At 42.8% G+C, this 22,156-nt stretch overlaps 1 long non-coding RNA gene across 4 annotated transcripts in view; it reads left to right on the forward strand.

Annotated features, from left to right (window-relative positions):
• The first annotated feature begins 3,911 nt into the window (after positions 1 to 3,911).
• LOC106033101 (uncharacterized) overlaps positions 3,912 to 22,156 on the forward strand; it is a 50,163-nt gene continuing 31,918 nt past the window's right edge. For all 4 annotated transcript variants that reach the window (XR_010833110.1, XR_010833108.1, XR_010833111.1 and 1 more), the window contains exons 1-9: positions 3,912 to 6,389; positions 7,105 to 7,226; positions 7,493 to 7,574; positions 10,149 to 10,244; positions 11,819 to 11,943; positions 14,904 to 15,530; positions 15,625 to 15,728; positions 15,801 to 16,009; positions 17,832 to 17,990. This is a non-coding gene — a long non-coding RNA (uncharacterized lncRNA). The remainder of the gene's footprint in view (positions 6,390 to 7,104; positions 7,227 to 7,492; positions 7,575 to 10,148; positions 10,245 to 11,818; positions 11,944 to 14,903; positions 15,531 to 15,624; positions 15,729 to 15,800; positions 16,010 to 17,831; positions 17,991 to 22,156) is intronic.

Here is a 22,156-nt window from a genome sequence, read left to right on the forward strand (position 1 = left end):
CTCCTGAAGAGGGAAATCGCAGCTGTTGGTTAATGAGCTTTGACCTTGAGGTACAAAGGAATGTTCTCCAATGCTGCAACCTGCAGCCAGTATGAAGAAGTTGGGTTATTTTTTCCAGTCAGTGGAGGAATTTAAAACAAAACAGAAATATCTATTAGATTCATAAGAAGCACGTAAATTTTTAAGCCACAGCTGGTGCTTGGAGTACAATGTGCATGTGTTTGTTTATATATGTGGGTACACGTATCCATACACACTCAAATGTTTTTGGTACTTATTTCCATAGTTAAAAAAAAATAAAATCCAACAACGTTTTGAAACAGTAACTAACAGGAACCAGGATAACATTTATTTCCAGTCACCCTCAGTGTAAACACAGGCGTGTGTACTTGGGTAGATCCAGAGCTGAAGAAGGCAGAAAACGTTGCCTTTATGGTGCAATCTCTAATTTATGTGTCCCTCCAGCAGGAGCGGTGCCAGGTTCCTCGGGTTTGGATGCTGGCTCTTGGTGCAGCTGTGGGATGAATCAGCCAAACGAGGAGCCAGGCTGCCAGAGTGCTGGGGACCACGAGCAGGATAGCCCATGTGTGGAAAAAAGATCCTCTCACGTGAGATCACCTGCTTTCACACATGTAGAAATCTTCCTATTTTAAGGGCAAAATAGAAAAGGACAAGTGTTCATTCTGGCTTCCTAACAGCAGCCATAATGTGCCCTTCTTGCAGAAAGCCCTAAGCTCTGTTTGAGTATCTCCTTTTGGGCGTGCCTGGACCTGGGGAGCCCATTTAGTCTGCAGCATGCTTAATTTGTCTCACTGATGAGGGCTGAGGTAGGAGCTGGGTGTGGGGAGGCAGCGAGGGAGACGGGCATGTGGAGGAGATGAGGTAAAGATGGCTGTGGAGGGCTGCAGGGCCATGACTGCCCCAGCATGGCAGACGAGGGGGGAACAGGAGATGAAGGTTGAGGTGCCTCCACAACAGGGGATGGGAGCAGGAATGACCCCTCTGGGAGACAGGGACCCTGCTGGGTGCGGTCACAAGGGAACAGGGCAGCCATGACCGCCCGATCCCCCTGACAGCACAACATGGCGCCCTGAGGTGGGTTACCTCAGCAAGGCCGCTCCAGGAGGCCCTGCTGTGGAGACGCTGGTTGATTCACCTCTTGATGGGGCACAGGACACAGATGGGACTTCTCCACACCCAGTCCCACCAGGGCTGGAGTCAGGGCTTGGCCAAAATCTGGAGAGAAGAGCAGAGCCCAGTGAGGTGCTGTGGAGAAGCAGCTGCATCCCACACCCCACTCCCGAGCCCCTTCCTGAGCTCTCCAGAACTGACTTACCGAGAAGTGAAATATTTTCCAGCCGAGCTCTGGGTTTCCCCTGTTTTGGTTGCATTCAGCTTCTCACACCCAGGTTTCCAGCAAATGAAGCAAAATCTCAGTCTGTGGAAGTCACAGCGTGTTTTCTTTAAATACTGCTGTCTTTGTTTTTCATTGGTATTACTCAAAATCATTATGCTGAACCAATGTTGTTTAAACAGATTTTGCTGTACATGACTCTGCTCCAGTAGGTCTTGCTTATTCTCAAATTTCGCTGTAAACTACAGGAAATGTGATAAGAATCTGAGCAGAGTCCAAATCACAGTTCATTCCCTTGTGCAAAAATCACAGTGGTTCTGGGTAGTTTCACATCACGAAGCAGGGGTTTAGCTTGGCTCCGGGGTCACCATAGAAAATGTATTTGCTGTTCTGTTGTAGTTACATTTAATACCATATTTTCTTGTCTCTAATACTTTTATGCATCAAAGAACTTGAGTGCATTAGAGATACTTCTTTAAAAAAAAAAAAGAAAGAAAAAAGAAAGAAAAAAAGGAAAAGAAAGAAAAAAAAAAAAAGGCAACATACTTAAAGGCAGTACAGGTGAGATTTACCCTCTTTTTCCTTGTTTCAGGCATTGTTGCCAGACCTTTAATGAACACTTCCTGGAAAAGTTAGCAGAAATCCAAGGATTCAAGGAGTCTCTCTGGGAAGGTCTGTCATGTTCTTAAAGACAAAGTGTTTGCAGTATCTTATGCAACTTGTCAGTTTATTTCAATTGTTTCATCATTTTTGATCCTTTCAAAAGATTTCTCTGGAAAAAAAATCACTACATGCAGATTGAAAAGTGCAATAATATTCAGTTGTGTTATTATTAGTTATCACTAAAACACTAGTTTTTAGTGCAACTTATTTAACACACAGCATATTTCTTAGCATGTTCAGGCCGCCCTATGGGATGGATCCACTTCATCTGTCTAACAAAGTCCAAGGCCAGAACTTGCTGATTCCATGTGTTTTGGCTTAACAGCCACTTTCCACAGTGCACAGTGAGACCATGTGGGGCTGGAGCTCTGTGGATCACGGAGAGGGAAAGGGAGAAGCAGACAGACACCTCCGTCTCCTGACACTGGTATCAATAAAATAGCAGATTTCTCCTCCCTTTTGCTGGTAGCAGCTATTCCTGCAGCTCAGCTGCTCCTTGTCTACAGTGCCAGAGACCTGAGGAGGTTGTTACTTTCATTTATGACAATATCTTTTTCAAAAGTTCCTAGGGAATTTGTGCAAAAACGCCTTCTCTAAAAGTAGATTATTTCACTTTATTTAGGTTGCAAGTGTTCTCATTTTTGGAATTGGGGTTTGTCCATACCGGAGTCATTGCTTTAGCTTTACTGCAGTGCAGGCATAACCCAGGTACCAGCTGCATCTGCCAGTACAAGCCTCACCACGGGTGGGCTACGGAGCCTGTCTGGAGGTAAAAGCTCTGCTGAGCAGCCCAAGCTGAGCTCCAGGGTTCTGTGTCGGAGGTGCCGCTGGTAGGTGAGGTAGTCATGACTGTCCCAAAAGCTTGCAGTCCTTGGGAGGACAACTGCTGAGCAGTGCCAGCCTGACTGTTGCTTACTGTGAATATGGATTTCTACACATCAGGGCAGGTACTTTGTTGGATGGCCGTGGCTGTCTTGAAGAATATCTGTGCTAGTGAGATAAGGATATTGCTGGACAAGCAGAAGGAGGAAACTGAACAATGAGGATTTTAACATGACTTCACACAGTGACGCTGACTTCTGGGAGAAGAGGAGGATTCAGAACAGTAAGGACCCCAGGCAGATGTACAGCTGCAGCTGTGGAGGATCATGTTTTTAAAGATCTGTACAGAGTTCCCTGGTGAGCAGGAGCAATGTGAGCACTTCTAGCTGAGAAATGGGTGTTCTTCTCCTTCTGGAAGGTCGTTGCCTCTTCTCCCTTGGCACTCTGCTTGCAGAGCCTGATAGTTCCAGCAGCTCCTGTTAGGGGTTCATGCTGCTCAGAGGGCAGCAGGTCCCAGTGGGAATAGCAAAGCCCCGTGACCAAGCTGATGTGCTGAGGGTGGGTGGGATTCTGAGCCTGTAAAACCACCGTGAGTCCCAGCCGTAACGCAGCGTGAGTGTCTTGTGTGCTAGCATTTCAAAGAGGTCAGATCCAGGCAAAATAGCTTAGGCACATTAGAGAAGACACAAATAAACAGATGGTCTGGACACTACGTTATGGTATAGCAGAAAACTGCCAGAAATGGAATAGTTATTCCAAACTAGATTCACATAAGCCTTATCTTCAAAAAAGACTGTTGTTTTTTTTTTCTCCAAAGACAGTTGGCTTCAAATGGATTGGATAGAAAGGTTAAAATTGCTTTTGTATATAGGTACAAGTTAGTTTATGCTAAAAAAAATCTCAAATTCTAAGGAAGCTGGCCTTCCTAAGTAGCCAAACCATGAAGATTGCACAAGAAGCCATAAATCTGGCGTTTCCTAATTTCTGAGTGCTCAGCCTTGCAATATAAATAATGTTCCTTTCAAACATCGCTTTGTAGGCAATTTCTTTGCAATATAATTTATGTATTTATTTTCTTATCTAGTAGCTAGATTCAGTCCTGAAAATATGCAGACCACTTGCAGAGCAGGATCAAGACTTAACGCTATTATTCGTTTGTATCATACAAAAGCTGCTGCTGTGCATGGTGCAGTACTTGAATACATTGTACATGCTGTATTCCTCCTTGCTGGTGCAAAAAGAATGGTCACACACTGTTTCTCCTTTATTCTGCCATTGCAGCAGCTTGCAGAAATATGGTCAGAGTCTGGTTTGCATGCTAGTGTTCGTCTTGCTGACTGCAAATGTGTGCTTATTCACTGCCGGCTGCTTTGTGCCTGTTCATTAGCTCCTCAAAATAATGCTGGTTGAAGTGGCTTGCAGAGGGTTGCAGGAGCCCAGCTGAGGTCAGCATTCAGTTCTTGGTTCAATCCCGCAGCAATTCAAAACATTTAGGCTGTTGATATATGAGGTGGATGGTGTCAACCTAACAGCTCTTTGCCATGGAGGAAAGGTCAGACCTACCACTTCACTTTTGCCAGCTCTTGTGCTTGTCCAGCCTCTTGATGAGCCAATTTTGCTCACCAAGCTGGCAGAAAACTGTGTAAGAAGGAGGAAAAGCATGTGTGATCGCGCAGGGAAGAGAGCATTCCCAGTACGAGGTGGATGATGGTACTATATGGCCAGAAAGGGGCAGGGAGGGAGCAGGGTCAGCCCTTCTTGTAGAGATGAAGTTAACAATCAGATTGCTATGGCAATGTCCATACAGGCATGCTATTAACTAGAAGCTCAGAGGAACATGTGAATTCCTGAAAAATCAGAAAGAAGGGAATGAGGAAGATAACTGATAGGTCACCTGGGCAGTGTCGCCATGGCTGTCTCCAAGACAAGAAGAAGGGACATCTACAGCAGGTAGGACTTGCTGCATTCTGCTGTTTCAGTGCTTTTGCCATCAAAATAGGGCTGAAATACAACAGGCTGGTTGGAACTGTTGAGCTCTTGTTCTAACCTGGCCATTAAATGTCCAAAAATCTTGGACAAAGATAGAAATATTAAGAGTTTTTGCCAGGACAGATTTCTCTGGGTAGAAAAAAATGGGCATATTTGGGAAACCATACAAATAGTCCTGTAGACAGGAAGTCTGCAAACAGGTTTTGAGTCATTTAAAAATACAAGATATATAGGGCAAACAGCAATGATCTCTAGTTCCCTTAGACTCTAGCAACGAAGTCAGTGTACCTTAAAGTTATACAGCATCTGAACGTTTCCCCTTCGTGCAGAGGATTGCTACAGCGGGAGGCCATGCATAGACCTCCCTGACAATCCCGAGAAATGGAAAGTAAAGTTAGCAATAAGTAACGTTTTACTTGCTATCCAGATGAGGAAAAAGATGCAGTTTTACATTCCTCTGTAAGAAAATGTTAAAATGTGCTGTACATAGTAGCTGTGAATTTTAAACTGCAAACTCTGGGTTGACTCCAGAGCTTGGGCTAACAGGATCTGCTGGCCAGTCTTTTCTGCACGCAGGAAAATTTCTTTTCGCTTCTGCCTTTGTTGACCAGTGGCTCATTTGGCAGCGTCTTAACTCTGATGAAACCAGATGATGAAGTGAAGGGCTGTTATTGGAGCTGTTATTAATGCTAATTTTAAGATAGACCAGCCTACCTTGTTCCTTTGATCTTTAGAATTTAAGCTATTTTAACTCATGTAAGTCAACTGCTCAAAAGGTTTGTACCCACCCAGTTCTCTGTGCTTCAGAAAAATGCTTTAAAGAAGCTGATAACTTTACTTTAAAGTAAGGTTATCATGTTGCCAATCTTGATCAAGAGGGTTGGGATGAGTCTTAAGATCTGTGCTAATTTACAGTGTTGTTTCATTCTGCCACGTGGGCCTCTCTGTTTCAGATTTACTGCCCCCCTCCCCCCCTTTTTTTTAAGACAAAAAATAATCCAGATTTTTTGTGGAGCAGTCTTTGCCCTTCTTTATATCCTCATTTCCAGCCTCGCTGCCTGCCATCACTTTGAATAATATTATATTCTCCTCTCATAACTGAATATGTCCCCCAGGTGTATGCATGATTTTTCCAGACAACTTCATATTGATTATGAGTAAAACAAATGGCAAAGTCGTGTACCATTTATGGCTGCCTGCTGGGATTTAAAAAAGAATGAAGGAAAAATTGAAAGAAGCAAGAAGATTGTCTCCTTTTTTTTTTTTTCTTTTTCAAAATACTAAAATTAAAAGGCTACTATGATTGTTCTGGCCACAAAGCAACCAGTTTAACAAAACAGGGTCATATAATTTTACTAATTATGTATGAAATCAGGGGTTTGATAGCTCATGCATTAGAAAGTCATGTGTGTGTTCGTGTTTCCTAAGGTGACGCTTATGCTTTCAAATCCAGTACCAGAAAATGCAGCATCTGTGGATGCAGCAGAAATGCCAAAAACCAATATATATTTATATAGGCAAGTGCTTTTGCCGTGTGTGAGAAAAAGCCTGCACCCAGAAGGTAGGACTATCTCTTTTTTTTGTTGTTTTTGTTCATAATTAAAAGTTCAGAATTTTTAAAACTCTTAAAAAAGTTCTAGAACCTGTTAAACCAAGTGAATTTGAATGGTGATGCAATTTTAATGAAGAAGTAGTGTTTTGAAAGAAACTATATGGCCTGAGTTCAGGTACCTGAGCTTACAAATGACGTGGTGGTGAATGAGACCAGCAAAATCCATGGGCTCTGGTGAGCACAGCTGAGAGGGAACAGGGAGACGGGAAGCGCTGATATGTTCGCTGTGACACACCAGCTGGTTTCTCGACCCTCCAATCTAAGCACAGTGCAGCCACTCAACAAATACTGGCTTTATTTCAAGGAAACAAACAGAAAACAAAACTGTCTATTCAAACCATTCGGTGAAAGCAGCTAGAAACCCTCATTCAAGTCTTCTTCTCCTTCCCTGCTCAGATATTTCTGGAATGAAGGAAAAAAACTTCTTTCCCAAAGGAAAGTCCCTAAAAGTTCTCCGCCTCCAGAAACACGTTTCTGCCATTCCTTCCTGCTCTGCCCTCAGAGAAGCCCTTTAGCCAGGAATCCCGATCCTTGTTGGTTCCCACAGCAGGGGCACGGTGCTTCTCAATGCAGGGGGACGAGCTCTTCTCCAGGGGTTGTAAAGGATGCTGGTGCCATGCTTTTAGCAGAGGGGCTGACCAAGTCCTGTGCTTCTGTTTTACAGTGCTCAGCCGCCAGAATGGATGGCCTGTAGCACAGAAAAGTGTCAAGAGGCTGCTGATCTTAAAGAAGTTCCCATCGTTCTGGAAGCAGGAAAGCTGTGCTTTCAGGCCACCATAATCACGGGTCAGCGGCCCCCCCGAGTTCCTTCCTTTCCCATGTTTTTGTTGTATTCTGCTAGGGGAAAATATATTGCATATAAATGGGAATCAACCCCAATCTCTATCCAAATACATGCGTAGTTCTTGCCAATGTGACTACTAGAGAGGGGGAAGGAGAGAAAATTCCTTCTCTGTTACAAAGTCAGCACCATTTTCCACTGAACAGATTCACATTACACCATGTAGGATCTGGATGAAAAATGATTTAAAAGAACTTGTGTTCCTTTGCAGAACTCCCTCCTGTTGAGAAGGACTGGATTTCTTCTCTGAAGTTTCACCAGCCAGCTCAAGGCTCTTCTCCTGGCACTGTCAGGTAACAAATTACAATGAACATTGTGATTTCACTGCCACTATTTCAGAAAAACCAACATAAGTCCAGGATGTTTTGGGTCTGTACCCTAAAGTGAGCAATTATTTTCTTTTTCCTGTTAGTGAATATTCTCAATTATTTAATTTCCTATGGAGACATTTGGCAAGCAGTTTCCTTCCCAGCTTCTGCCAGTAACTCTTGTTCCTAAATGAAACAAGTTCTTGGCCTACAGGAGCACAGCCAGGAAATTTGTCATTGTTGGGCCAAGTGATATTTTTATTTGACCTAATCAATGACATTTATTTCAGGCAATACATATTTTAAGGTCATTTATTATATTAATAAATAGCATAAGGAAACCAGTGAATTCAATATAAAAAAAATACTAGGTCATTTTCATGATGTATTTCGTTTTGTACTTCTAGGGTTGTACATGGCATCACTGTTGAAATATTTCTGAAGCTAACTTCCAAACTAGCAGAGGGAGCCAGATTCTGTTTCTCAGTTCAGTTGCCTTTGCCTCCCTCCAGAATTTGGCAGTACTTGGCCTGCTGACAGTTGTCTTCAGGACACGAAGTCCTCAGCCCCTGTAATACTAGTGCAGTGGATTCTTAACTCATTCTATTTCCAGACCCGAGTGATGTGGATGTATCTGGGACGTTAAGGATGAAATCTGGGCTCTGATAAAGTTAAATTCTAATTCACTTTGAAAACAGAATGTCATTGTATAATTTTTGCTCTGCGTCAGAAGGTGCAGGATCGGATTGCTTACAAACCCCAAATAAATAGCTGGTTTGTCTGCACAGTACAGTTGATCTAGCTGTGCCTTCAATGCTCAGGTACAACTTCCCCTGGTTTCATCACAAATTCCAAGTGTGGAATGGAAGGAAATTGAAATCTGTAATGGAATTGTTTCCTTTTATGGGCACAGCTTTGAATATTGCTAAAAGCAAAAGGCCTCTGGCAAGCAGTTTTTGACATTTTACAGGAGTACCATGGCAAGGGAGGTTGGAAGGATATCAAAGAGACAAAAATAATGTTGATCACTGAGCGCAAGGCTCCATGTTTTTTCATAACTGGTGTCTTCCTCTCACTTTCATTGGTACTTCCTGAAAAATAATAGACAGTAGCGGGATCACAGGGGATTTCACAGTTCAGACAGTGGGTGACTCAATGTTTTGTTATGTATAAAATTACATTGGTCCAGTATGTTTTGTTTACAATTTAGTCTGCCCCCCCAGTCAACTATTTTTATAGAAGCAGGAGCAATAAGAATGAGATAATGCAGAGCTTTAGGAGGGCGCCAAGTCAGACAAAGCTGGCTAGCTGGGAGTAGACAAGAGTCTGGGGCAAGTTTGCCAGGTTTTTGGTGGAGGCCAGTGAAGGGGATGCAATTTTTGATTTTCCTCCTTCCCATTAAAATATCTTGCCAAATAACCTTCAGCATTCTGAATTGTTTCAAAAGAAGTGCCCTAAGATGGGGTTCAGTGAAGTGATCGGTGCTGGCTTTCGATGTTCTTGGCAGCTCTTAGTTTTATGGTGACTGGGCCTTCAACCAGCCTCCCTCCCACCACCCCAGCCTGCTTGCTGCCCTGGCCCGAACCTCAGCCCAACAAAGGAAGAGGCTCATCCTGGGCTGTTAGATCAGCTCAGCTTCTAGCGGACCCCAAGGCTTTCTGTTTTAAGGATGACGCTCCATGGGACTCTTGCCCTCTCTAAAATGGCTGTGGTCCTGCCCCCTCCCTGACCCGCAGCCCTGGGGCCTGCCTGACCCCGCAGGGTCCCAGCTCAGAAAGCCGAACCGGGAGAAAAAGGATCCTTTTTTGTGTTTTATTTTCCCTTAGTTTATGATGGTTTCCCTCTCAGTTCACAGCAGGATCAGATGAGCCCTGGGGAGGGACAGGAATGCACGGACATAAGCACAGCAGAAGGTGGGGTCACGGCAGCACCGGCTCGGACTGTCTGAAGCTGCCAGGAAACCGAAGGTTCCTGTTTGGCCTTACCTTAAGTAGGTTGCAGCTTCTCTCACTTGGGTTAGAAGAAGATGAAGTAGGGATAGTCTAACCAAGGCAGGAACAGGGCCTGCAGTGCGAATAGCCCACCCAGCAACGTGAAGAGCCATGAAGGAATCATAGTTAAATAGACACTTTGCTTCACTAATTTTCAGTGTTTGTGTAGCAACCTTGAAACTAAGAGAGAAAGCCCATGCAAAAATGCCAAGTAGATTTTACAAAACTCTACCTAATGGCAAAAATATTTCTTCGCTTCATAAGATTTGCTTTTTAAACAATTTTAAGCAACATTTTATTTGCCTTGGCATAGAAGGAGAGGACAGAATGTTAAAAGAATCTTTGCTTTTAGCAGCAGTAATGAGCAGACATACCACTTTCTTGTGAAAGTCATTCCTCTTGCACTCGTTGGAGCTTTGTGCACCTACTTCTTTCTGTCATTGTCACCCATAAGTACTGTAGGAGTTTTAAATGATCTTATTGAGTAAGTTCTTTTGTGAAAGTTATACCTGAGACTGTGTTACAATTCTGTAATTCTCAGTAACTCTTCCCTTGTTCTGTATTTAAGTTTTCAGAGGGATTAGAAGCATTTCATGTGAAGATTACCACAGGACGTGGTCTAGAATAGCTACATCAAAAGCAAGAGAGCGTTTTGAACTTTCATGTAAGTTGATATGCCTGTTTTAAGAAACTGAACATAATGGACTTGATGCTGTCTTCATGTCAGATTTATCTTTGTGTGTCAATTCTGACTGTACCCGGGTTGTTTTTGCAAACCTGTGTCCAAAATTTGCAGTCAAGATTATGTGTTGACGTGAACCCACGTGTGTCAGGACCCCGTGTCAGTTTGCACCTGCTAGGACTCAGGCCTTAGTTATGTGATTCAGAATCGAGCAACGCGCTGGCTGCGTGCAAGCCCAGGACAGCCTTGGGAGTCTGAGTTTGAACTGGACACCATCATGTTGAGGAGACATTGATCACAAATATTAAAGCATCGAGAGCTGAGGAGAAATGTGTGTATGTATGTCAGCTGTGGTCTTCGCAAAGACCAGCATTCTTCTGTAGGATTTTGCTGTACCTAAGTTACTAACCAAACCAGGTAATTAGTAATGATTTACGAAGCTTTTTTATGGGCTTATTATTAATCTGGGTCTGCGGCATGAGGGTTTCATTATTATTTGTAGTACTGTATGGAAAACAAATAGCAGGCAATCCCCATTTGGGGTTTTCCTTCTGCCAAGCAATTCAGTGCTAACTCTGTACTGTCCTGGGAGGTCAAATCTGACCAGTTCTCTGTTACTTGGGAGACTGGGCGTCATGGAGGGTGAGGAAGCCACACAACTAAAGGCAAAACCTCAAGCAGCACCCACCTGTTCGACCCAGGTAGCTGCTAATAAAGCTGCCTCTGGCACCAAAGTCCCCAGTGTGTCTGGGTTGAGGCAATCCCACCAGTGGAAGCAGCTGGGGTTCAGAAGCAGCATATCCAGGAGGAATCACAGTGGAGGCTAAGGGGACTAGATCATTCATCCCTTTCCTTCCCTCACACACACTTACATGGTGTCCACATTGTCTTTGAAGAGGTCTGTTCGTCTGAGGCCTCTGGAGAGTGTCTGAACTCCCTGGGGTCCGGCAGAGCTTGAGGTGGGGACACAGCTTTTCACAAAGGCTGCTGCCTGCCCTTCCTCTCATCCTCCGGTGGCTTTAGATGTAGCAGAGCTGCATTTACATGGAGCGCAGACTGCTCTGGTCTACGCAGAGCAAGTACAAGTATCTCTGAATAATTTTTGACAGCCCAAACAATCCACTCACAGGCAGAGGAGACTGACTGGTTCAACTCTGTGTGTGCTGGGTTGCCACATCCTTAAGTGTAAGTGGACAAATTTATTTCTAAATTACACTAGGAAGTGTTAGGGTGATGTCTAGAAGGCACCAGGGTGATTGCCATAGAGCTCCTTTGAATTTGCCACCCGTGGATGTGAGATCAGATGTACAGCGTGGGGAATATATTTAATTACAGTGCTGAGCAGTAAATCGGTTAGGTCCTTGTTGAAATTCATAGGAAAATTCATAGTGACTTATAATAAAATTAAATATGTGTAGCAAAGTATAATAAAAATGGTATTTTATTATCAGCACTGCAAATACCAGCAGAACTTACGCAGTGAATGGTTTTGGAGAATTTAATGGTTGGTCTATAATTCCATCTAAATGTAATTTTCTGTATTTATGCCATTTTAGTTTCTGAAGACACGGAATTTGTGGGGAACTCCTATGGCTAGAAGGCAAGAAGTGTGAAAAGAACAGAAGACTGGGAAGAGTATGCAGAAGTTTACATTGCTGAACATTTACACCTGGTGGTCTTTGTAAGTGCAGTGGCAATGTTCGGGTATCATGGTATTTTCAGATTCTGGATGTTTGTTCCCGTGAATCCTTAAGTTGTAGCAGCCCTCATCTTTTCTTAAAAGCCCCCCCGTAAGTCCAGTGTTCCTCTGTGAGGTGCATCTGCTGGGGGCAGGCTGGGAGGGAGGACATGGGGTAGCCTGGAGGCCACTTGTCCATCCGGCAGCTTCGCTGGGGCTCTCCGTACCAAACACAGCTCTGACTGTGGAAATAATTCCTTGTTGTAACTGTCAAATTACATGCTTCAGTTTCACTGAACATGTGAGCAAGTTTCTTAAATTCTTGAATTCTTCTGTGAGTCAGTTTGTGGAAAAAATGTAGGGAAATCTCAAAGCCAGGATGCTGCCTTGTCTCACACTGGTAACTAGAGTTTTCTTTCTTATTATTTCTTATGTGGTAACTCTATAACAGTTCAACAAAATCCCTTCTCCCTTTGAATTCCATTTGTTTTCAACATCAATTAGAAAGATAAGGGCTGCTTCATTGAATTTGAAGGACAGCAAGTCCTGGATTCAAATGAAGATGACTTTTTCTTTCACAAGAAGCACCTAGAATGTAGGGTTAATTTTCCTTTGACATAGTTTCCTTGTTTTTATTTCCTTTAACAGAACTCCTTTGTTTTATATGTTTGATAATTGTTTCATTATGCAGTTGCACACCGTCCTACGGGACTCTAGAAAATGCTCCAAACGTCCCTTTTTGCGCGTACAGCTCCGGCAACCTGGACTTGTTTTAGGGTGGTGTCTTCAGCTGGAGTGATTTTTTTCCCCCCATTAAATCCGTAAGAACTGGAGAGGAAATTGCGAGGGTGAACTTTTCAGCTTCGGGGAGATGGGGACAGGACGCTTGGTCATGTGGAAGAAGCACAGCTCGGTGCCACCTGGTGGCAACAGATAATATGTTTTTAACAGATTTCTGCTTGCCTTTGAACTGCTGGGTCTGATTGATCAAAGGCAGGTCCAAGCGTTAAGCTGCAGGTTCAAACACAGGGTGTCTCACTTTGTGTTTGGGGTTTTTTTCCCTCAATTGCAAACAGCTCACAAAACATGCTTGTTTTTTAAAAGCTTGCAGTCTGGTCTTAACTCCTGGCATGGGATTAGAGAGGAAAGAGGCCAAAAATTTGCTGACATAAGTGCAGCAGAAGAAATCTTAATTTCAGTTATATAATAAGGCAAATGTTCGACTTAAATATGTTTTCTTCATAAAATTGGATCTCTAAATTCAATTACTTCTATAAAAGAGATTTGAAATATAGCTTGTTTTTCTGTAATATGCTGTTCACATTACTGTGAGCAGTTTGCCCCTGTTGAGTTTTTACATGTTCGCTAATTGCAGTGGCACTGAGTCAATTCCGACTTCATTAAATCAGTGTAAGCCTTCAGGGACTACTGATTTGTCCTGCTGTAATGAGCAGCTTGTTGCACATCATCCTTAGGAAGAACTGAGCAGTGTTAAAAATGATGGTGAAACACAAGCAAATGTGGAGTTGCAAGGTATAAAAACGTGATTACGATTTGGTGAGCTTTGAGACTTGTGGGGCAAGAAGCAGAGTGGATGGCAACGCAGCACTTCAGCAATCACAGTGGAGATGGTGAGAGGAAGAAGTGGTGCTTACTGTGCAGGGATAAAAGAATAAAACTGAAAACATGTTTTCAGGGAGTTGAACAAGCAGAGAGGACTGCTTCTGCTGCACTGACCGTCATCTGTGTCAGCTGAGAGTAAGATAGAATAAATACCTTCATAGGTATGGCTATCATATCGAGAGCTTCAGTACAGCTTGAAAAAGCCCTCTGAGAAGCTAGGTGAATACTCATGTGGCCAGACATGCTAATCTGCAGGGGTCTGAGGCAGTGCTACAAGACAGGTTACAGCCAACTGAAATATTTCTGCAGCAGCTTGGCCTTCAACCAGCACCAGCATTTGCGTGCCCTTTCTCGTGAGTACCTACAAAACCTGTAAAACAAAAACATGCGCAGCAGAGACGTACTTAGCTCTTTTAGATCTCTTTCCTTTTCTCCCTCTGTGCTATAGCAGGCATTCGCTCTGCTCTCTAAAAACCACTGCTGCTAAGATAAGATAGCAAAGAGCATACAGGCAGCCTTTGTGCGTGCGTTTTGCCAAGATACCTGAACGCAGAGGTGCTGGGGTTTAACTGCATGCTAAAAGCTAGTTTGCCATCTCGTGGCTGGAAAGAGAACGCCACGAGATGCAACCAGATGCTCTGTTTTGATGAGTACTCAGTTTTGTTTCATGAGAGAGAAATCAAACATCTGAGCAACAGCAGTGTATTTAGGAACCGTTTTCCCCCATTACAAATAATTCATGAATGTTCCAGGAAGTGCGAACATAATAAATAACCTCTGAAAGCCAAGGCAGAGTGACAGGTATTAGGCAAGATAATGGGCTGGCCTGTGTTCTAAAGGATATTATTCTCTGATTTTTTTCTGTACAACAGTTCTCTCTACCAGTCCCAGTTATATTTTGACCCAGCATGGGAGAAGTGTTGAGAAGTCAAACTAAAGAGTAATACTTTACTCAAGGGAGTGAAAGTGGAGGACATGAGCAATTTTTAAGAATTGTATTTAATCCCTCTTTTGTTCTGTTTCATCCCTAGTACACCACTGCCTTTCAGACTTGTGCTTTTTGTTTGTCAGATTTAAAATAGAAAAAGAGATTGTTTTGTTTGCTAAAACTGGGATGGATGTGGCAAGTCCAAGGACCATTTCATGTGACAGAAACAAAGCTGCATGTACAAATGCTCATATCACTTTTTTTTTTTTTTTTAATACTAGGTTACATTTCTTGTGTTGTTTTTTGTTTTGTTTTGTTTGTTTGTTGTTTGTTTGTTCTCTTGGTACCCTTTTAACATTTCTCTTCTTTTACAGCATGTAAGTAATTTCAACCAATTTTGTATTTTTTTTAGACTCGGTCCTGAAAGGCGTTCAACAGTTCATGAACCAGCAAAGTCCTTACTGAATAATTATCTACAAAATGGACAACTAGGTAATTGTCTCCAACCTCTTAACTTCAGAGTGCCTTAACAGTACTTGCAGAGTTTGCTGTGCAATTAGTGCTGCTCTGGGGCTGGGTCAAAGTTCTCAGCACTTCACAGGATAAAGCCTCTAAGGCCTGTGTCGTTTTCAGCCCTTTATTTGCTGCAGCTGCTCAGTCAGGTGGCTTTTGCATCTTCCAGAGGTTTCTCATTTAAAAAATGTTCTTAGGAGGAGGTCAGAGTAAGAGACCTGTATTTGTGCTGCATTGCTGGCCCAGGATATGGGATGTGATAGTCTAATTCTCTGCTTTGACTCGAGCATGAACTTTGATCTCCAGGACCAAAGAGAGGGGATAAAGCCGAGCACAGAAGAGGAAGGAGTTTTTTTTCTGAGTTTAGACACATCAAGATACAGAGATGTCAACAGGAATGACATCCTGGTCAAAACAAGTGCACGTGCGTGTCCCCTCAAGTTTGGTTCACGAACAAAGAGCGATCCGAAAACCCGACACATTCCTTCCGACAACTCCCACTCAGCTCTGCCTCCAAATGCATTTTGTAAGCACTGCTTTGAAGATCTTTTATATAAAATTGTCTTAAGCAAGTGTATGCTAAATTGATTTTGCCCATCAAGACATATTTTTGCTTACAGATGCAATGCTATCATCTCTCAACTCATCAGAAAGTGAAGGAAACAAACCGCTAGAGGAGTGCTTGGAATGAGCAAAATAGAGCCAGCAAATCACCCATCATCAGGTAGAGTCTGTACCACATAAATTAATCTTTCCTACGAATATACATGACATTTTCCACTCTTTCTTTCCCCAGTGTGAATCTGCCACAACTTCATTGTAATTTAATGATATCGGGAGTCTTGAATGAAGTGTTTTAATGTTGCCATTTGTGGATTTAACTGTGCTTCCATCAAGGGAAAAAAATCACGTTGGAAATTATGGACAGAACAAAACTTTATGGAAGAAAATCAATGTCACTATAAGTACATGTGAAGATCCCCAGCATATTAGTAACGGTCACAGGTAATTTTATTATTTTTTTTTTTACATATTGACAATTGTAAATAGATGAACTTTTCTTCAGTGAGAGTTGACTAGAAGCCTGCCCTAAGCCAAGCAACAGATCATATTTTTACCAGAGTTTGTAGGTTGGGTTTTTCCCTACCAACTGAAGGAAATCAGGATCGACTTAACTAAAATCTGTAGAAGATTTACCGAAATAGAAGTAATACAAATGAAAGAAGAGCTGGGTTCTACATATCTGAAGTCAGGAGGTGGGTTACATGCTTTTATTAGCATAAGGTTTTATTTACTATTATTTTTTCATTTTCCAAGAGAGAAAAAAAGAACAGATGCAAAGTAGTTAGGAAGAGGTGCTGTTGAAGTACAGCTGTTGCACATTGGTTTTAAATATTTATTACTTTGTGGGAGCACTGTTAATGGCTCTCCAAAATTTATCAGTCTGCTGACAGTCTGCATAGGATTTTTGATATAATTTGTGTTGACCCCATATATTTTTCAAAAATAATGCTTACTCAGATTGCTAAGATCATCAGAAGCCTGAATAGTACTGCATTAAATCTGTTTGTTTCGGATGCCTCAATCTCTAAATTCTCTATCTCTAAATCTAAATCAACCAGCGCCCTCCTGGCTTTAGCTGCGAGGAGCTGCATCCACATGGAGATCTACTGAAATGGCAAAATTCTGACTGCAGAGACCAAAAAAAAAAAATATATATATATATATATATATTTCTGTAAAATCCTGCACCACAGTCAGTGCAGCTTGAACCCTCCATACTCAGTAAGAGAGGGGCAGGACTTGGGGCTGACAGTACAGCAGGCAGGGGAAGCTGTTTATTGAGAACACATGACTGAGCAGTGAACTCTGCAGCTTGATTACACTGTCTTATAATTGCTTTTTCCCTTATAAGCCTAACTGTTTTCATTAACAGGCCTGAGCTTGGAAAGAAAATAGGTGACACATTGAAACCGATGTTTTTGTCAGTACCTCAGAAGGAAAATCCTTACATGTACTTCATGGGAATATGGGCCATTCTTCACAACCTGAAACATTTTACCACATGTTTTGTGTGTGAAAAATACATTTGCTAAGCTCCTTTTTTTTTTTTTTTTTTTTTCAGAATAGTATACAAAGCAAGAGTTTAGTGGTTTGGAGCATTGTGATTTTTTAGCATTCAGAGTAGATGACATCACTAACTGGCTGCAAATTAGTCAGAAAAATGTTTAAAAATAGCACCATTTTCTCAATAAATCTGTTCCTTGTTTGTATTAGAGGCATATGGGCTTACTTAACTGACAAAAACAAATTATAATACTGTTAACACAGCAGAGTCCTAGAGCCATAAAAGAGTAAATAGGAATCCTGCTGACAGAATCGTTAATATTGATAATGCTGGGAGCGGTAGAAAGGATATTTCACTCATTCAGAACAGAACATTGTCATAGGCAGAGCCTCAGATAGAAAGAAACTTTATTTTTGACAGATTGAAAAGCAGTTGTCCAAAATAGTTTGGAAGAACAAATGAAGTTTGAGTTTAAATGGATTAGTGGTCAGATTTCAGAACTGTCAGACAGATGAAAAAATGTAGTTTATTACATTATCCTGCAACTTGTTATACAAATACTTCTCTATTTATAGTGCATGTGAATCAGCTTGTTCCTTGTGTATTTCCAGCAGATGCAGTTCATGTATTATGACAAATCCGGGTCTGCATTTAAAATAAAAAATATGTTTTGGCTTGCTTTAGAAGCATCCTTTCTATTCATCCTGCTGCCCTTCATTTCCTTCAGTCATTATTAATCTTTCTTGTTTCAAACCACAGATGCGCCTCACCTCCTGTCAGAAAGACAAACAGCTGATGAAGATGGTCATGACAAGCAAGAAGAACGATGGGAGAGGGAACGGGATAATCTAGTAGCTTGGACTAACTCTCTGTCTAACAAAAGATTAAGTGATTAAATCAGAGAGGCTGCATGTACAGGTAAGTCCTTTATTATTTTTAAATATCTCATGATTTTTTTCTTACAATTCCTACCAGGCAAATCTTCAGTTCACTGCTTGTTTTGTTTATTTATTTGCTTTCCAGCATGGTGCTTCGGTTAGAGATTGAGTAGGGATGGAATAAGGATCTGTTCTGCACATGCAGGCCTGGCGTTTTATCAGGATTTATGCCCTCCCCTAGTCCTTGGTGGTCTGTTGCTGTAATTTTTTGAATCTTATTACCTAAATAGCTTGGTGTCTTTAGGTATTGTAACCTCTGCTGGTACTACAGCACTGACAGATGTAGGCAATCCTATGAAGAAACATCTAGTTCTGAATGCACAGAACAAAATATCTGTTGAGCGAGAAGATGTTGTTGCTTGTTTCAGAATCAGACTACGTATTCGGAACTGAAAAACCAATAATGTTATTTTTGCACTCCAGCGTTAAATTAGATCTTGTGTTCTTTTGGTCTGTGTACTGTATATGAAATGTGTGAATGTGGCCTATTGTCGTTTTTCTGAAAGAACTGTACTCATCTCTTATCTCTGCCAGGCTTATCAGCTGTAGCCATCACTAAGGAATTAACACAGCTGTGTTTAGACCTATAGAAAGGGCAAATGACATGTAGGTAGACAGGACAGTAGAGATTCCTACAGCTTGGATCCAAGCTCAGGTTTCAAGAGGCAGCCTGGTACACTCATTAAGTAAGCCAGAGCCATGTTGTTACCAAGTCCACAGGATCACATTCACAGAAGATCTCTGAGATTACAAAAGAAACACTTTTACAGTCTTCAGGGCACTGGCTTCTTCACATGTCTGTACACTGCCTAATGAGAGATGTAAGTGTGCTTTAATACTTGTACACTTTGTCCCAGGGAAAAAATAAACCTCAGGACTGGAGCATAATGATGACAGACAAGAGTACTATGGTGTAGGAATCCATTAGAAATGTTGGTTGTGTAATTAAACTTCAAAAATACTTCCTAGCAGAATGTATAGAGATAAAAAGATATGAATGTCAGACCTCTGAAACCTGTTCCCAAGCTGACACAGCAGGCAAGCGGGGCAGCTATCATAAAACAATCCTATTCCACGGCCAGGGCTCTGTGTGTGTAACACACATGACATTTCTTCTCACTAACAGTCATCTTGGGATTTTTATGACTAGGAGGATGGTCCTGAAAGAATAAAAACATCGAAAACTGTATTATATCTATATACAGCCATGCCTGTAGGCACTGCAGTCTTTACGAAGAGAGCACAGGACTGAAGAGTAGATAACCTGTCATCTCTCCACAGCTGTGCTGCTACGATGTGACCGTGATCAAGTCTTTTCACCTTCCTAAGACTTCTTTCTCATTTGACCTCTCCTGTCTGTGAGGGCAGTAAAGGTATAGAGTTTGTTTCTTTGATGTGCTCGAATGTTCGCAGCATGCTTTCCATGCTCTGAAAAGATTGCGGTATTTCTCAAGCAAAGCAGGACACTTGGAGCTTATCAATAAATTCACTTTGCTAAAAAAAATTCTCACACTGGGCTTGCAATATGAGGCATTATGATACCTTGTGTGCATCCCAGCCTCTGATTTGTGACATCTGCTTAGTTTGGGCAAGGAAAATAACTAAACAAGGTAACAAGGTTTGGTAAACAAGGGACAAAGCTGCATCCTGTAGAGACCTATACCTGTACTTCTGGAAAAATAATCCTTCTTGACCTAAAAATGGCATTCACGGTAGCAGGCACTGAACATGCAATAGGTCTGGATAGGCATTAGCTCTGTCATACAGGCGTCTGAAGGCGTGGAAGGGCACCGTGCTGTACCTTTGGTGCCTTTCTAGAAACTGTTCACAGCTGGGAATTCAAGGCGTATCTGACTGAAACTGCAGCTTGTACTTCAGCCCATGGACGCGGATGACATCACTTAATCCTATTGACCATGTGTGGAAAATTATCTGCAGCTACAAATGCCTCACAGCTTTTCTGATGAAAATCCAGCTCCAGATTTTCCTGTGTGCAGGGTAATGGGACACTGAACTGCAGTCCTTTAAATTTCACACTTCTTTATGGGCTCTTATCTGTGACCTTTGCCTCTTCAACCTGCGTGCGTCTGCTGCGAGGAAAAGCGGCGCGGCGCTCGCGGCGGTTCCCCTAAGGGAGGAGGCTGTTCGCTCGCCATTTACCAAAGGCACGAAGTAAAACTAATTGATCCGCAGACCCCCCCGGGATCTGTTTCGGGGTACCGGTGGATCCCGGGCGGCCCCGGCCCCGCCGCTGCAGCCCCGCTCCGCTGGGTGGCACCGCAGGGCCGCGCCGGGCCTAGGCCGGCCTCGGGGCCTCGCGTCGGCGGCACCCCGCTCCCCGGCGGCCCTCGGCTCTCCCCGGCCTTTCGGGGGGCGACCTAGGGGCTTACCGCAGGGGGATGAGTCCCTTCAAAACACAGTGCCAAACGAGTCGGCTCCACGTGCGTCAGTGTCGTTTTGCTGTGCGCGCTCTGCTTTCTCCGGGAGCTCCCGGCTTGCGCGCTCACCTGCGGAGTGCTGGTAGAAGGTAGGGTGACTTGGTGCCATCCCCTACAAGTGATAAACGTCCATGTGTCACACAGCCCCTCAGAAAGCACCGTCCCTGAAGGACTGGGTGCTGGGCACGGTGCTGGTGAGCGCTGTGAAGCACTGCTGAGGGACACACACGCGACTTCTGGCCGCCACAACGAAGGGCATGCCAGTGGGACAGCAGGAATCCGTCTTATTTCTGCAGGGGTTTCTGGCCCTGTTGTTGCACAGCATCAAATGCACGTCTGCAAATTAGCACAGAAATACAGCAAAGATAGTATGCTGTCTTCAGTCTGCGATACAGATCACGGTGCTGGGAGGAGACACAGAGCTGAAGGTGCTTTGTCTCCTGGCTGCTGTACTTTCTAGCACTGTGCTATCCTCATTCTGAATAACATTCCCTAAATAATCCTGTGAATAGCTGCAGGGTTACATGCAGAGGATATTACTTGCTCTGTGCAGCTGTATCACAATGACATTTCATGTTAAGGACAGGCTGAAAAATAGGTCAGAAAGGGTTAGTGAAGTACAGAGGACCTTGTTCGTAGTGACACCAGCCTGGGGGTCAAGTCAATAAACGATTTATTACCCCTGCTAGCAACTTCCACTGATAGGCAAAGTAATACACATGGCTACATGTACTCTAGGTTTGTAAGATGTTTGTAACAATCATGTGCTCCTTTTATAAATACGCTTTTCTTTACATTAAGGGTGACCTCTCTCAGAGCCTAGCCGTAAGCTGGGGTGACTTCAAAGTGCTGCCCTAGATTAGTAGAAAATTCTGATGGCAAGGGATTGCTGAAAGGCTTCCTCCGGTTTCTTTTCTCACTAGGGGTGTCCTGCGGTTTAACATCCAACAAGCAGGTTGATCAAAGGTATCCATTGAGAAACAACGTGACTGGCTCAACCAAGGGGTGAGAGAATGAAAGTTGAAAGATCTCTTTTATCTTGAGCACACTGTAAAATATGTTAATAATTTAGAGCATCCAAGGACAAAAAGATAGCGCTTGAAAAGGAGGGAAAGAATGGCAGAAGTTTATGAGTTGTTTGCGAAGCAGCTAAATCAAACACATCTTTCATTTGACTCTAAGCATAAGAAAGAGGTGTGAACAAATTCTTAATGAGATTGATGCCCAAAGGCAAAGTGCTTTATGCTGAAGTTAGGCTGCCTTTTTTTATTTTTATTTTTTAATAGAAAATAAAATAAGAAACTAAAGTCTTGTGGCCAGGTCCCCCATCGTGCTGACTGTTGGTGTGAATAGCCCTAAATGTTGCAAGATTTGCCATAAAGTGGCAAGCCCTTGCATGCTGCTTTTCTGCAGTGTTCAGTCAGGGATTTTGGAGACTTTTAGAATAGCCCTGAGATAGCCAGAGGATATTTCTTGGATGCTCTGCTGAAGCCACGTGGCCTTATACAGCCCCATGTTTTGGGATATGTGTAGGGAGGCAGACATTATGTTTAATTTTATTTTCCTGAGAATAGCATCCCCAATTCTCATGATAACAACATCCTAGTAATGACCCATTCGGTCATCCTGAATTTGTTTTTTAGCCCCAATACCTTCCACAGGTGTTTCGCTTCTGCTAGAGATGGCTCTGGATCTTTTAATCTGGCCC

This window comes from Anser cygnoides, chromosome 8 (genome assembly GCF_040182565.1).
Source record: "Anser cygnoides isolate HZ-2024a breed goose chromosome 8, Taihu_goose_T2T_genome, whole genome shotgun sequence".
Lineage (NCBI taxonomy): Eukaryota > Metazoa > Chordata > Aves > Anseriformes > Anatidae > Anser > Anser cygnoides.